General features: G+C 32.8%; 1 protein-coding gene across 1 annotated transcript in view; it reads left to right on the forward strand.

Annotated features, from left to right (window-relative positions):
* Positions 1-17743, forward strand: part of LOC119085776 (neuropeptide SIFamide receptor-like) — an 85433-nt gene that overhangs the window by 17049 nt on the left and 50641 nt on the right. The gene's annotated exons all lie outside the window — the stretch shown is intronic.

Here is a 17743-nt window from a genome sequence, read left to right on the forward strand (position 1 = left end):
TAACAACAGCAGAAATTTGAAATTTTTTACATTCATAGTAGTTCTAAAATGCGAACGAGAGCTCAAATTTCATATTCAATTATAAAAGTAACAAAAGAATAGAGTCTAGTATTTACGCAGACCTTAGTGCGTTTGCGTTGGCAATAGAAAAGGTAATTGAAAAGGAAAGAAGTTGTCTTAAGAACTAGCAACTGGCGAACATTCACCACACCAAAATATCTCCAATGAAAGATTTATTTTTACGTGATAAACTTAGCTACTTCGAATACGCTATGAACGTATTGTTCTCACAAAGAAATTTTAAGAACTTTGAGGAATTTGGAAAATAATTCTTGAAAATTCTTTAAATTCTACAATTTTATCAAATTTCTACAATTCGTAAAATAGTTACCAATTCGATGAAAATATTGGTCAATTGAATTATTTTTAACGTTCAACCAAAAGCTTATAACGGTCATTACTTACCTTTCATGGCTTAAGAACACACTTCTACAGGGACAGATGATCTTCATTCTATTTCACCTTTTGAATGTGTTTATATTGAAATGTAGGCTACAAAGATTAGTTTGATTAAAATAACTCCACAACGTACATAACTGAAAAAGTTGACTAAAAATGATAAATTCAGCCTCCAACTGTAATTCTTTCGACTTTATTTCAAGAAAGAAAAATTTATTTTTTGAATTACACGTCAGAGTTCAGTGATGAAAAGTTATTATCCCCTCACTATAGAGTTTACTATCTTTTTTTTAAAGTCTTATAATGACATTGAACAAATTTTGCATAAAACAGTACCACAAAACTGTGCACAAAAAAAATTCGACAACTTCACACTAACCCACTTACCTTCAATATTCCTCGGAAGGAATGCGGTCGTCAAAAAACAAATACCTGACATCATGAAATAATATTGCAAAAATTTCAGAAGAAAAAGTATAAAAGCGGGATTTGCATCAAACTAATAAAAAGTCTTTCCAATTTTACAAATAAATTAGCATAAAAAAGTTTTGCAAAATTTATGTCACTAGCTAATTCATAAATTTGACTTATAAAAAACATTTTTTTTTCTTCTTCATCGGTCTTGTTGTAAAAGTTTAACTTCAAAGAGATACCTATATGCATATCCTCCAATACGGTGTAAAATTGTGCCGATATAAGTAGATGTTGTGTGTACGTGCATGAGAATACATTTTATTTCTCCTTGGAAGACGTGAGCACTTGACACACAAAAAAACGTATAACTAAACCATACATCGAACAAGAAAGAAAAAAGCGACGACCCACCTCCAATAGATATATAAAAAAATCAGGATGTTCCAGTATTTCATTTTCAGCTGTTCATCAATCAACGCGTTTGACCTATATTACTTCCAACATAATTATTCTTTATAAGAACAAATCGCTTTTTTATTATAGATTTTATATACGGAAATTTTCAACTTGAACGAAACTTACATTCAAATTACGTCTTTGAGTCCTTTTTGGCATAAATTAGCTGAAAAGTTCACTTGAAATGTATGAGAGCGCTATTTTATGTTTAAAACAATAAACATTTTTGTCATGCTTAATTTATGTGTTCTACTTTTTATGGCATAAGTACACCTCTTACACCTTCCGCACTCCAAGAAAGAAAAAAAAACAACAAAATTGTCAAAATTTAGGTTCCATTTGAGTGGAAGGGGTACCATTACAGATAAATTTTTCTTGTATTTTGTACAAGACGGCAAATGTATTAAGGGAAAAAGTGACGTTCAACGAATAACATGATAAAAGATTTATGGCTCATTAAAAAGTTTAAAATATAAGACAATTTGATGAACTGATTGCCGCGCTCTTATGCTCTATTAGTTCCATTTTTGCGTGTACTCAATGCCGTGTGCGATTACTGGAGATGATGTTATCTAGCCAGCTTTTGCAAAACATCCGAAAATAACGTAAAAGTGGTTCAAGTTTACGAGCCAAGGTGAAAATACACTTTCGCATTATATATAGGTAAAGGTATTTGGGAGACAATTTACGGAAAAAGTGTGGTACACCACCGTTCCTTAGAATTTCATTCAATTTTAGGAAAATGTTATGAGAGAGAAATTTTCCGATTTTGAAATTTACACTTGGATAATTGAATGCCAAATTTTCGGTACAGAAAATAGTTGGAAAATAGTTATCATTTTGTTTTTACAATACTTCTATGGTGGCCGACAGCGATATTCAAATTTTGTATTGTGATTAAGGATAACCATAATGATATTAAGTATAATAACAAGCGTTTCATTCGAATGAAAGGAGATGGCGCCATAGTATTTGTATCAAAACTGAAGACTCGGAACCTCTTAATAGTGCCATCAATTGATGGGTAATACTTTAGAAATGAATAGTTCATTGAACAATGAGTTTTGGATTTAACAAAAGAAGTAACAGATTTAATTGTAATGTAGCGATACTCCACACGTTTGTACGCTTGCCGTTTACGAATCGTTAAACAATGATCTTGCATTTAAATTAACAAAGCTTTAGGATGATCATTTTACATTGCATTTGAAAAAAAGCATTTCCATTGTGAAAGAATGTTTAAACAGTCTAATGGTCTTCTGCTGATTCTAGTTCTCCTGTTTGCTAAGAGTGACATGTAGCGTAACTTAAGAACATTATTAATATTAAGATTTATATTTATTCGTCTGTTAGTTTGTCCCTTTATAGAACCAACAGTCCTAGATTTATCATAGCGACAACTGAGCAAAAGTTATGAAAAAGGAAAGTACGAAAATTTTGTCCGCTTTCGTATCAAAATTTCTAACGATAACCGATTTACATAAATGAAAACTTGAAAGCATGTCCTGGATTCCAATGACATTTGGTGATAAATAATTTCTCCTGTATTACATCAAATTGTGATGAATTGAAATAAACAAAAAACAAAAAGATCAGAAGCCTCTTGTGTGATAGCACATCTCGCTCGTTAAAGTAGTGTCCATTTTGTACCACAAATTAATACTTGGCCCTAGAAAAAGTCTCCTGTTGAGTAATTATAGCATTTAGTACATTTACACTAAAGTGAACCCTCAGAAAAGAAGAAGGCGTAGTGCAAATACTTTAATTTTACTGAAGAAATTAACTGACTAGGCTCAATGATCAAACATTATTCCTTAAACATTTGAAGTGACAGATTTTTTAAATAAAAAAACAACATATTTTATACCCGAAATCAGCCATCAATCCTTTTTAATCTTAAGAAATAAACGAGCGCAGCTTTTTATTTCGTTCATAATCGAGTGTATTCATGGATGCATAATAAAATACTGTAATTCCAGTTATGTGCCTAGACGAGACATTCCAATAATATTTCGATAGCTGTGTGCAGCCAACAATTATTTTTCTAGTTTTAAAGTCAATGTTTTTAAATGGAACATACAAACACATTGTGAATGTGTAGATAAACTCTATTGTATGCCGTTATTGAAAACCATTACAAATAATAATACCAAGCTTCAATGTACAGTGTACACATCCATTCAAACACTAAATTCTGTTCTTATGTTAATACAATATTAATAACCCCACACAATAAATGTAGTGGAAGCCTATATATAACTCCCACATTGATAAGATAAGATGCAATTTACATTTCTGTAGGGTAGGTTGTATAACTTATACATTCCCTATAAATCGTATCCAACATTAATGGTTATCACAGTAAAAAAAAAACTTAACCTCCTTTTTCAATTTTCGCATACCCTCTGTATTATATCTACATTTCGTAGATATATATTATAACATTCTGCCTCTTTTCATTTTATTTATAAGATATCCGTCTAAAGACAAATTTAGTGAATATAAACCGACATAGATTTTCGTATATAATGAATTCTTGACGGTCTTTATATACCAAAAAAAACTGATATGAAATAAATAGGTCATACAACGATCGAAGACTTCTCTGCACCATGCGCTTGGATTTTTTTTCTGTTGTGGTGGTTGTTGTTGCTGTTCGGTGTACATACCCACCAATTCTTCTCTTTTCTCTCTCGCGTGTGCTAGACTGAAAATTTGAAGTCAACTTTTCAATCGTTATGGTGTATATGTAAAAAAAAACCCAACAACTCCCGTGCTATGCACTTGAACGGAATTATATTCTCTCTCACATGTTTCGCTGGTGGACGTGAAAATTCAAAGCCATACATTGAAAAATAAGGGTATTTGCCCTGGTTATGCGTTGTTATTATTGCTATTCTTGTCTGACAGTTTACGAAATGGATACATGTGTTCCGTTTTATTTTTCTCCATTATGTATATATGTTCGGTTCGGGCGATACATATTGCGTATTGATAGCGTATTATTATACACAGGGACTCACGGAGAATTGGAAAAGCGAACAACGTGTTCCATTCGAATTGCACCGCCGAATAAATCGACCATGGAAGGTAGGTTTATTCGGCGTTACGTTACATTCAATGGAAAATGGATTTTTCGTTATTTTTCAATTGATTATTGATTATTGATAGTGTTTTTTGTGGAGTAGCTTTTGTAGTAAATGAAATTTCAACTTGGTTTCCGTTTTTTGGCTACGGATTTTTATTTTTTTTTTCTTCAAAGATTTGAATGTCGTATTATTGATGACGATGGATGATGATGGGAAAATGATGACTATAATACCACTACTGAGCTGTAAAGCTTAGTAGATTGTCTACAACAAACAAAAATGAAATATGATGGAAATCATATGTCTGCAAAAAAAATGGGATCACATGCGAAGTGAAAATATAAGAAAACCGAAAATTTAAATGTATACGCTTCGGCTATAACCAAGGACAATAAATAGATAAACGTCTGTTAACTTGGACGGACATATTAGGATAGATTAGGCAAAAAAAAAATAAAAGTGATTCCTTTACATTATGGATGGTTGTGTAGTAGCAAAATTAGGTCGTTGATATATGTGCTACAAACACACCTTCTTCACTCGGCTAAAGGTATGTAACCTTATATATAAATACCTATACCGTTTCATAACTCGTGCTGGAGTTTAAGATAATAAGGGCATCATGAATATATATAATAAAATATTTATCTTTGAAGGTATGTTTTAATAATTTTTGGCCTTTTGAAAATTATGCGAAAACAGAGAGCAATGCATAAAAGATAATGTTGCATAATTTCTCCAGGGTCTATACATTACGGGAAAACGTTTGGCAAGACTTGTAAATTTTCCGTGTGTTTGAGGCTCAGTTTTTTTTTTTTTTTTGGTGTTAAGTTTCAAATGTATTTCACATCAGTTAGAATTGAATGTGGAGCAGAGTGTAGCCTTGTGAAACGATGGTTCAGTATATTGATGGTGCAGAAGCAAAAGAAAAAAAAAACTACTCCAGTAAATTCCAAAATATTTGAATAATCTATATCGCTGGTTAGATGTATAAATATTTCCGATGCATCGCCTCGTTGCGCACTAGCACAATTTGGAAAGAAATTTACAAATGTGAGAAAGGTATGCCCTAAGTAGTAGTTATGTAAAAAAAAGAGATTCCCTTAAAACTATATTTGTCCTAATTTTAACGTTTAGCAGACCCTTTATACTTTAGAAATCCATCTATTGTAAAAGTTTCTCCAAGGATTTCTTAGTCAATTTTTGTTGTTGTGGGGACTGAGTGAGTATAACAGTTCAACTGTTACAGTTGTAGCCTTCATCAGAGTTGCAAGAATTGAAAATGGAAAATAAAACTAACGTACGAAAGTACACTATGAATATCCATTTCTCAATTAAATTTAAGAATGTTTTCGTTCCAGGTTTTCGTTCAACAGAGTCGATTCTACTCATTTTTTTTTCTCCTGCTAAACTTACCGAATGTCCATTTCTGCATTCGATGAAAAAGTTAACTTTGCTTAAATCATCGTTTGATTGGTTTAGGAATTTGAAAACCGTACTTTAAATTGATGAGCACATTGTGCACCAATAAAAACACGGACGTGCATCAACTGCATTATTTTCCAATTTCATTACAGCTTGCCATGTATCTGAAGCAAAGTTAATTTAAAATTTTCGATTTTCCTTACTTTCTACAAGTGCTTCACGCACTTGTTGTATTATTCAATTCGGCACTCGAGAGAGTAGTTATTCAACATACAATTTTCATGTAATGAAAATGTCAGAAAACCATAATAAACTTTAGTTGTTGATGGGATTGTTGTTATTGTTGTTGTTTTTTTTCGGGAGGAAAACTTTATTTCCATTAATTTGTTTAAACGTTTTTCGTTCCTTAAAAATTTCATTGTAATACACGGTGTGGTTGAACAAAGTCTAATTAAAAGTGTAATGCAAAGTATTTTTCTTTCCTAATTATTATTGGTAATGATCAACTGATCATTTTAGGCATAAAGAAAGGAAAAAGTCGGCGGGCCGTTTTTCAGATAAATTGAATTTTATGGAGAGGCGAATGTGGAGCATGTCCAGATATGATTGTTGGGCGGCAGAACAAGGATTTTTAGGTAGCTACATCCTCGTTCTGCCTCCCTAAGACTCACTAAATCTAAATTTTAGTCCTTCTTCTGGACGCAGTAGCCGTCTTTCAGACCAATGGTATAGAATTTCAGAATCAAGGACCCAGTCTAAATAAAACATGCGATACCACCTTTCCGGAAGAGTCGTTGGAAAGCAAGTGGCAGCAGCTACCCGACACACAAACACAAACAGAAGAGAATGTTTGATCAAGATCTGTTGAAATGCCAATACTTTCACTGGGGTCCATATCTCAAAAACGGCCCGCCGACTTTTTTCTTTCTTTATGCCTAAAATGATCAGGAGATCATTACCAATGATAATTAGGAAAGAAAACTACTTTGCATTACACTTTTAATTAGACTTTGTTCAGCCATACCGTGAATACAAAACTGCAGCAGCAACTGATAGTCAAGGTTTTTTTTAGCATATTTTTGAGTGCTTGAACTTTAGCTGAAACATACCATAACAGAAAGTATAACAGTATAATATCAACCGGAGGGGTACTGAATGCACTCCATCATTCTACACATGGGAATATTCATTCCGCTCTTGGGAAAATTTTCGTTACTTATTGTCGTAGAATGAATATTCCCGAGTGTAGAATGAATATTCCCATGTGTGCATCTGTGATGTGTGAGAGTCATATTTATATGTATACATAGGTATGACCTAGTTCTTTTCAATTTTCGTATAGAAATGTTTCTCCTCTCCCGTATTATGTATGTTTTACACATTTCGTTGTCCTTTTATTATTCGTAGTATTTCGACCGTATACGACCGTATCTCTTTATGGCGTTACGTATCGTTTGGATGTTTGCAAAATATTATAAATGGGAAACATATGAATTACCTATGTATATCATATTTCTGAATAGATAATTAGTATACTGTTTCATTGTCGCTGAGACGAATTTAGTCGAAATATGAATAGATTCTTTTCAGATTAATTAAGTGATGAGTATTTTTGGAATTGTCGTTATGGGGGCATGTCAAGGAAGGTCGAATATTGGTATAGTGGAAAATGTGGCAAAAATATAAGTTTACCACTTCATACCTTCTTTAATCTTTATAAATAAAAATTGCACGCGAAACGTATATATATATATATATGGTAAACGAGGTGGAAAAATGTGAGATACAAAATCCTTTACTTCACTTGTTTCTACACAGTTCCCGTTACTTTTGAATCAACTCATTCCAAACTCGATTCAAAAAGAAATCGAATGTTGGAGTCGGGCGATAGTGCTCGAAAGGAAAGTCGATATATGGTGAATTCTATATACCAATCGACAAAATGTAACGTGGTAACGGCAATAAAACTCTCTAAAATCGAAATGATGTATACCGATGTACCATTTTGAGAGAATTTTGTTTTTATCAAGTTGATTTTACATATCAGCACCGTATGGTGTAGCGTTTAAATTAAATTAATTGTGCTATACCTTTACCATCTCAATGTTCGCAATTTCAATTGGGCTTTCTTAATTTAATTTACATTATCTAATTAATAATTCAATAATTTTTCGATGGGTGGTGTCCAGCCGAAATTAAAATTCAAAATAAATAAAGTGATTCGAACTGAACCGATTGTTTATTTATGTAACAAATTTAAAGAGTTTGCTGAACGCAAAACGAGGTTTCTCCATTTCATGCAACAAATTTAAAGAGTTTGCTGAACGTCTGTAACATGGTTCACAATAGAATTACCGGTAACTTTTGGTTGTGAAAAACGGAAAGCGGTACGGAGAGAGAAGTTATTATGGTTTCAGGAATTACCCTTGGAACCGGGAATTTTAATATTGAGAGAGAAGGGTCATAAAGATTCTATTTGGTCATAAAGTTTTTATGTGTGTCCATAGTGGTCAGTTGATTTTTAAGTAATTGTTGTTAAATACATTAAATCGAACAGTACTTCAATTTGAATTTACAAAAACAGTTCTGGCTTGAGGAGTATATTGAGAGAAAACAGTTAGCATATATGAAAGAGTGATATATACGACAAAGTCGAATATTCGTGGGACAAAAAAACCTGTGTTAGTAACACTGATTTTGAGCAAGGAATACTAGGTGAAAATCAGTGTGACCAACTGAGGTTTTTTTGGACTATGTTTTTCTTCTACATGTCGTATATATCTCTCATTCATATATGCAGTTAGTCTAAGCTTACTATTACGAGTCTTGTAGGGACGTTCACAATAAGGTCAATATTGAAATTGTATAGAGATACATTCGACTCCAGTGTCTACTTGGTCTATTAGATGCTTGCAACCAACGACGAATAAATATTATGCACCTGTGTCCAAATGTTCATTTTGACGAGTTGGTGATTGTATATTTTACTCACAACTACTTCAGCTTAGTTTCCCAATGAACCCAAACTCATCGGGACCAGTAATATTGAGCGGACGTATAACTACACTAAGTGGAATTTTTGATGTTTGAAGACATCTGTCAACCTGCCAACCTTAGGCAGATTGGAAACTGCCTAAGATTGACTTCAGTTTTAAAATTTGGGATGGAGAAGAATCAGGGGATATCGATACGTCGATCGTGCAAAAAGTACGTCCGATTTCAGCAGATCATTTCTTAAAATGGTCCCTCTGCTAAGCACAAGTACCAATTCGAAATTGCGTTACTCGCAGCGACACACTGACGCGTATGTTTTTGTATTTTCTTTAAACTAAAAATCAAAACGCGACATCAAAATCAGGACAACCAATCAGGAAATACCACACATAAGGATGAAATGATCAAAAAGTAGGACAAATCGCGAAGAAACACACGTGAGATTTCTGTAAATCGAAAGTAACAAAGGTGATGCTCTGAAAGCGTAAACATTATTCGATAAATCACAGTTAAAGTGGGTTATTCTCCTCGTCTTTTGCTGTATGCTGTGACAAAAGAATTGTCATTTAAATAATTTATCAAAATGTGCTCAATGAATGTTTTTTTACCCTCTTACCGAAAACGTTCAAATTTCCATCATCAAATTTAAGTGATAGTCTGATACCACAATATACCATGAAGCATCTTATTCATTTATCGTGAGTGTTATTCAGCAGCAACACATATACTTATAGTCAACACAAAAATATGGCATTTTGATTTGTGCCAGATATGTCCTGTCCCACCAATTGCTATTGTTATTTTCCCCTCGGTGTTTCATGACACGGATTATATTCGGTATCGACATAATACTAACGATATCAAATGAATGCTGCAAGTCAATGGCTTGTGATAAATGAGCCGTCATTGGAGTTCGTTGTTGTAATGGATTGATAATCTGGAAGTAAAAAGTCAGATATTTCCCTTTCGCGCAAATCTTTTCTCCATTACAAGTCAAGTGTGAACAGCCATAAACTTTGACAAACAGATATATATTCGAGACACCACTTGGTGCGATTGGTATTTCCTAGTTGAAATAATAGAAGGAGAAAGATACAAAAAAATAAATATTTTCATTTGTTGTGGAAGTTGTTCGGTTCCAAGTTAACAATTGAATGAACTCACACAGTTTGATAATCGTGAATGTTATTATCCCTATAAGAGTTTTTTATTTGCATATTCATGACTCAGGCTTTCGTCGAAATTTAAGTGTTCGTTACCTCCTTACTCACAAAAGCGTTCAAAATCGTTTTACGCCTATACCTAAAGCCAGATTCATTCTGTAAATATTGAGTTTCATATCACACCAGGGCCTGTAATCGTGAAATTTTTTTCAATAATTTTCATGAATTTTCACGAAACATTTGATGATCTTACAACCTTTAATTAATCTGTTAAACCAAAGGAAGATGAACTTTTCCCAAAGCTTTGTCCGCTCATCTTTTGCCTTGTCGACTTACTGACTTGGCTTGTTGATGACCTTCATTCCAAATATTCAATTTCTCAACATTTCGTTTAAATTGAGTTCACTAAAATAGAGAAGTTAACGTGTGTTACATATAGAACATTCATTACATTTCTAACAACAACAAAAATAATAGTTGACTACGTTACGGTCATTCAAAACCATTATTCACCAATCAAATGAAGCGAATGCTAAAACAGTCAATCAACAATAATTTCATATAAATTTCAAGCATGAGTTACATCAAAAAAAAAAAATCAAGGTTTTATCGACCTAGTCAAGGGGTTACTTACCGAATAATATCGCGTGACACCATTTACCTATTTACCTACAGCACGTACTGAGTAGTACTGATTGTCACTAGGCGCTTTGTAATACATTTATTGACTTATTACCCCATATATTATGTCGAATTAAAGTTACTTTAACATCAAAATTGTCGGATTTAAATAAGTTCGTAAAACGTAAAGACATAGCTCACCAGTTATCCAATATATACCCAAAAATCCAAGTCTCTGAATACTTTAAAGTTTTATGGATTTCTGCTGAGTGAAAAAAGGGAACAGAGAGACAGAGAAAGAGCGAACTTTCCATGGATAAATTTATTTCATTTGTCGAAAGTTCTTTCTTTTATGTACCAATAAGTTAGAATGATTTATGTAATAATGACCTTGCATTCTTTGACTAACATTTCGAGGCCTGTGTTCATGATGATAGGGACAGCTTAGTTATCAATATAAAAAAAAACGGAAGAAACAAGAAAATGCCACAATCCATAATTAATCACATTATTATTACCATTTACCACTGATTACCAAACTCTTGAAAACATTTTTCGCCATTTCATTAGACGTATAACATACCATTTTCTTGTTCGCTTTTTTATTCACTTTCACTTTTTCCTGTTCTTTGAGTGCGTTGGTATAATACAAAAAAAAATCAGACAGCCCTAGGTACTTCTACTCATCGTGATACAACATATCAAATTATTTCCCATGTACAGTATGCTATTTTACTTTACGAGCGAGGTAAAGCGTTTTTCCAAGGGGGCGAATGGCCCTATTACATCCCTAGTAAAGTAAAAGAATTTGCGTCTGCTGTAAATATATTATCTATATATAACATTCAACCACTTACTAAAATTAATACTATACTTTATATAATATTGTTTCTTGGACACATTTTCCTCTTCCAATAATAACCATAAAATTCCTTTTATGATTATATGGCACACATTTTATGATCGTTACAAAATCGTAATCGTAGTACTATAAATGTAATCCACAATCCATTATACACTAAGTATATAACACTAAATAATAGTACCGACAAAAGCCATGTAACAGCAGACCAATTGTGTGCATAAAATATATGTTTCGGAGGAAGGTGTGTGTGATTTATTTATTTATTTATTCTCTTCGGTTTTTTTTCCATACGTATATATATGTGCATTACAGACTCGTCTCTCTTATAGCTACACTAAAGATTCCTATAAACATAATATATACAACAGTGTTTGCGTAGAAAATGAAAAACATTATCCTCATCGACCTAGTCAGGAAACATATATCAACAGGTAGTTGTAGCCTTGCTCCGATTTAAAAATCTATACCATACCAGCTGTATGATAAATGGAATAAAAAACGCTACATTTGTACAATAATGCATTCAAATGTCGATCCATAAAACGTGTATTATATATACGTTTGATATTTTGATGTTAGAGTGCTTTTGGGGCAGGTCACAATAGCTTGGATTATGTTTTATTGTTGTCGATTAGTATTTTTTTTGATTTTTCTTACCAGTCCCTTGCTCAAATGTCGTTAAAATTGAATGACTAAAAAATATTTCTAGACAATTGTCTAAAGTCGCCTGTTTCATTTGTAAATGAAACTAGCCTTTTTCGGCAATTGTCTTGCGCACACTTCAACACAGACATATTATCATAAAATACTATTTAGATACCACAGAATTTTGACAATTGCCTAATTGCCTAATGTCAATTGAAGTATTTTATAACAGAAATCGATGTATCCTAAATTTCGATTTCTTGAAAAATTTAAAAACGAGCCGTTTAGCTTGAACGACATTCGAACAGGGTACAGTTAGAGCCAGTTAAACAGCATGAATTTGCTTCAGCTGTTGTTCAGCTGATCCACACAAATAATCAAAACCAGTGCCTATATTCGCGAAAATATTTTCACAAAATTTTCTCAAATTTTCACGAATATCTTAAATTTTCACGAATTTCTCAAATTTTCGTGAATTTTTACAAAAAGTTTTTTTGTGAAAATTTGAAAAAATTGCGAAAATTTGAGAAAATTCGGGAAAACTATCTATGTCTAATACTACTTTATACGGTTTTATCACGCGTGTGCATTGAGCAGCTTGAACCGTATAAACACGTATAAACAGTTTTGATTGTATATGTGGATCGGCTGAAAAACAACGGAAGAAAATTCATGCTGAAATTCCACTGCCTCTGACTGTAATATTCAGCAACAATAAAATATACTCTATTGTGACCTAGTATGCTTGAATGTATATATAAATCTACATGTCTACATGTCATGTTGTAAACCCTGTAGATATAAACTAAAGTGAAGAAAAAATACAGTTTTCCGTTCGTGAGCCCACCCGACTGTATTATTGACATTTTATCAAGTGTTTTGCAAAACCATTTTTGTGAAGGGAAAACCTTCTTTTATTTCTATTTGGCTATATACCAGAAAACATTTGTGCGTATTTTCTAACCCGACACAGAAGTTGTTTATGTAACTAACTAGTCAGGATGCACACACGAAAAAGCATCAGTCATACAGTAAAAATTGGTAATATACGGTAGAGCAATAAAGTATACACCTAATATCAAGCACTACACGCCGTACGAAATATTCTTGGCATGTAAACATGGAATTTAAAATTTAATTCATTCAAAATTGTATACCTCACTATATGTATTGCAAAAACTTTTCCGAAAAGCTAGAAATTATTCTATAAATATGACATGAAAAAGAGTAGGGGAGGGGGATGTGTGATGTGGCTGCAAATTTTTTTTATATATATTTTCCACTATTTTTCTTCCAAAACTTTTTTGTGCATGTAATACCGAATGAGTCATGTGCACAATTTGGTAATGGGCTGATAGCAAAACTATATTTCGGAGTTTGTTTTACGAATAGGAACATTTTGAAGGGGGGTATTAAAATGATTGATGGTAAATTTTTCAGTTGGAATATTATTATGACCTATTTTATTGGCGGTGTACACATTTTTCACGTATAAAACCATACACTTCGCTAAACTACACCGAAACATTTATTCGTCAGTATTAATTCAATCGCATAGTGACAGTTTAATTTTGATTTAGAAAGGAACAGTAAGCATGGTACACTATTTACCGAATGAAAATAAAATACCTTCACAGAGCTTAAAATAATATGGTAATGCTTGCTCGGTATGGATGATATATAGCTGTCGTTCAATATATATCTTAATTATATCGTGCTAAAGCTTTTTGTGTTCGGTGTTTTGGTTTGGAAACTGTTCGTTTAATCAGACACCGTTATTCAAGGCTGGCGTGCTATTAGCGTAATAGCGCAAAATATGCTATCGCTATAGAGATCCTAACTGCATTTCAGTACGAAATTTCAACTGAACTAAAATTGCGCTACAATTTTGTATGCAAATTATAGCAAAGTTCGGTGGATTTTTGCGATAACTGTCCCAGCGATCTGAGTTACCTCCTCATATACATTCTTGGTCAATTGTTTCAAAATTTTAAGTACTCATACACACCACTGATCAATGGAACTCTATTGTTATTGACGTGATGTTTAAGAATTTCGAAGTCAAAAATCAGTCAAGCTCTGGTGGTCCGAGTTCAATCACACCGTCACACATGGGCATATATTCAATTTTATTTTCAAAATTAAATTCAGTTTATATCTACTCTGCCTCAAATGCAACCCAATCGTTGATTCACTTTTCAACTTATAGGAAATTCGTATTATCCAAAGAATTTTCAATAGCGATAGCGAGCTATTTTATTTTCGATAGCGCGGCAACCTTGTCGTTATTCAGTTGAATATATCTGAAGTAAATCTTTTAATGGTATCCTTCTGCCTAACTTTACATACATTTTCGACAAAACCGAAAAGTGTGGAATTATGTACGACCTATTTATGTATATATGAGCCCATAGGACAGATGGTATTTGGTGCTGTTGTGACACTACATACTGTTGTAACTATCGGAATCAAATTTTCTTTAATTTATCATGAGAAGGTATAATTATCGAGGCGCAATAACAATATTAAGTATTCGATAGGTGAAAGCAGGCAAAATCAACCAGTTCTAAAGTTTAAAATCAGGTATTGGAACTTCATTCGATTGGGAAAAATCCGATATTTTTATTTGATTAGGAAAATCTAGAAAATAGGTTAAAGTGAACCTTGTCCTAGAGAAGACTGGAATAAATAACTTAAATTAGAATGTAATGTGCCTTGTTCATTTTTCAAGAAAATCGAAAAATTTCACGAAAATCATGAAAATTTTCTCTAAAGAGAAAATTTAGAAAAATGAAGAATTTCTAGAAAATTTAAATAGATTTCTCGAATATTCTCGATTACAAGAAAACTATTGATAGTTCAATAAATTCGAGAAAATCAAAAATGTTTTCTCGAAGGCAGGCAGCGATACGTGCTGTTGATTGTAATTCAGAAAAGTTTCAATCATTCATTTCGGGAGTAAAATTACACTCACCTTTAGGCACGAAAAGAAAACCTCAGCGTCTAGTCTACATACTGACACTAAAAAGTCAGTCTGCTTGAAATGGGTAAATGAAATTTTCAGCATTGAGAAGCACGGAACTGCACTAATAAATTTCATTTATTTTCACATTACCGCTTTATCAATGCGGACCGCGGAAGTCATTAGCGGAAGTGCAATATGGATGTTTTCTTAGATGTAGAAAAATTTCTTTTTTAAAGATGCTACCGTCGTCGTTCCCTACATTTTTTTAATGTGGTGTTTAGATGATTGCTGTCGATATTAAAGCACCTCGATTCTACGTATATAAGGAATAAATAACCAACAAAGTCAGTTCTTATCGAGAAAAATATTTAGGTTGCTGATCCCCGGTTTCACCTTCGTTTTTGGAGTACTCAGTCAAAGCGATTTGTACCGATTTTAATGAGCAAATTTATAATACGACGGCAGGCACGTCTTGTTATGTGATTTCGATACACACCCTTAAGGTCAAAGTTTAACGATGTGAAATATTAAATTTTGTTTATCACTCGATACCATTTAGTTACTGAAACACTATTGATTCGACCTTGCTAAAGTAGATAGAAGTTGAACAGATATTGGTTGTTCAACAAATACATCTATCACCCATCATACAATAGGAATCAATGTATAGTCTCACTAGACACACCATCCACAAATATTGCTAAAATGAAATTGATATTGAAACTGAATTGAAAGTTATTATAACGTAATCTAATTGCCAAAACATTACCACTCGATTGGTGGTATCTAGTCAAAGAGTCAAAGATAATATATCATTTTCACAATAAATCAAATCTGGTTTCACTTAATGTATCATGTAAACAAATCGATAAGCTCTCTTCGGGCAAGAGCCATTGTCGTAGGGAATTTATGTGTACGTTTCTACGTTACGGTTTGTAGTTCAAAATAAGTTGTCGTCGTTAAGGGATCGTAAATAAACAACGGATGTCCTCTAAATTTAAAAAAAAAAATCTTTATTTCTCACGCCCCATTTGTTAGATGTTGATACACTCTGTGTCTGTGTTGTCGGCTTAGTACTTGTTTTATAGAAACTTTATGTCAAACGATTTTTTTTTTATTTTTATCACATAGTACGGTGATATGCTTCATGTGTAGTAAGGTTCTGTTGGGTCATTCTAAAAAACACATTTGACGGTTTTTTAACAGCTTTAAAAGTCATCGATGTTCCCAGTCAATTAAGTGTTCCCAGTCAATAATATTTTGGCGTAAAATTTGAATTTCGCGTCAAAATATCATAGACTAAGAAGTACTTAATTGACTGGAAGCTTCGATGTCTTTTAAAACTCTGATAAATATAAAATCGTGTTTTCTAAAGATGAACAAACTGAACAAACTGTAGACCGAAACCTTCTTTCGGTTGAGAGTAATCTGCCGAACGAAAGATTAGTCTATTCTGTGAATAGATTTTTATAGTCGAATTTTATTTTGATAAGATATCATAATCATATACACAAATAACTATGGATCTAGATCTCAACCTTTCAGGCATTCACGCGACCGAATCTTTTTTGGAATTAAAATTTAGTTACTTTGGGTATTAGTTTTATTGAACCCCAAATCATTAAATCATCAAAAAAAATCAGATGGGAGTGACATCTGTTATTATTAGTAGGGAAACTAGCGAGATTTGAATCCAGAACCTACAGTACTGCAATTAACGATCTTGTCACGGCTACAATTCGTTCTTAATCCCAGCTTAGTTTCTTTCTGTTTTTACAAAGAAATTAATTACTCGTGGCATTAAAATGCATCCTTGTAGAAAAGTAATTTTTTGTTTTCAAATTAACTAAATATAAAATTCCAAAAATTATTTATGTATTCCAAGGGATTTCGTCTTGCTTTTATGAGGAAGTGAAGTGGTTATTTAGAACTGATTTTTTATTCTTACACTCGCGGAATTTTGAAAACCGACACATTTTCTGTTTCGTGGTTTACTGGTCTTTTGTGAATTTTGCGTATATTTTTATATGGAGAAATCCAAAACTCAACAGAAACAGACAATGTGTCGGTTTTCAAAATGCCGTCTGTGTAAAACTATCTAAAATGTGAATACATTGAACATCTGAAATGCTCACTTTTCACTTTTTTCGAGCATGTACAGTTGGAGGCAGTGACATGACTTTGCTTCAGCTGTTTTTCTATAGTAATCTGGATAATTTACTGACCGGTAAACTATGATATTATTGTTTAGTCATATTTTTAATCCCTGAGAAATAACTATATGGATAACCTCGCTTACCAGCGTCCAGCTTCTCCTTCTCATATGTCTTTATAATTGTGTTACAGTCACAATGCGTTGACCAGCTGGTGAACAAGCTAAAGTGAATAAATTTGAGGTTGAGGTTGACTGTAATCTAAAAAAAAAATTTCTCAAAAAAGAAATCTATGGAAATTTTATTCTCGGCAGCGAGATGTTATCGCAAGTTTTTGAATAAAATAATTAACGTACCAATGATACAAATAATGGAAATAACTTCTTGTGTGCCTGCCGATCTTGTCTCTGCCTTGGACACAAGAAGTACAGTTACCACCATTTGTCCAATTGAATTCGAAAACTCATGAAAGTTTAACTCCCTCAAATTTTCAT

Source organism: Bradysia coprophila, chromosome X (genome assembly GCF_014529535.1).
Source record: "Bradysia coprophila strain Holo2 chromosome X, BU_Bcop_v1, whole genome shotgun sequence".
Classification (NCBI taxonomy): domain Eukaryota; kingdom Metazoa; phylum Arthropoda; class Insecta; order Diptera; family Sciaridae; genus Bradysia; species Bradysia coprophila.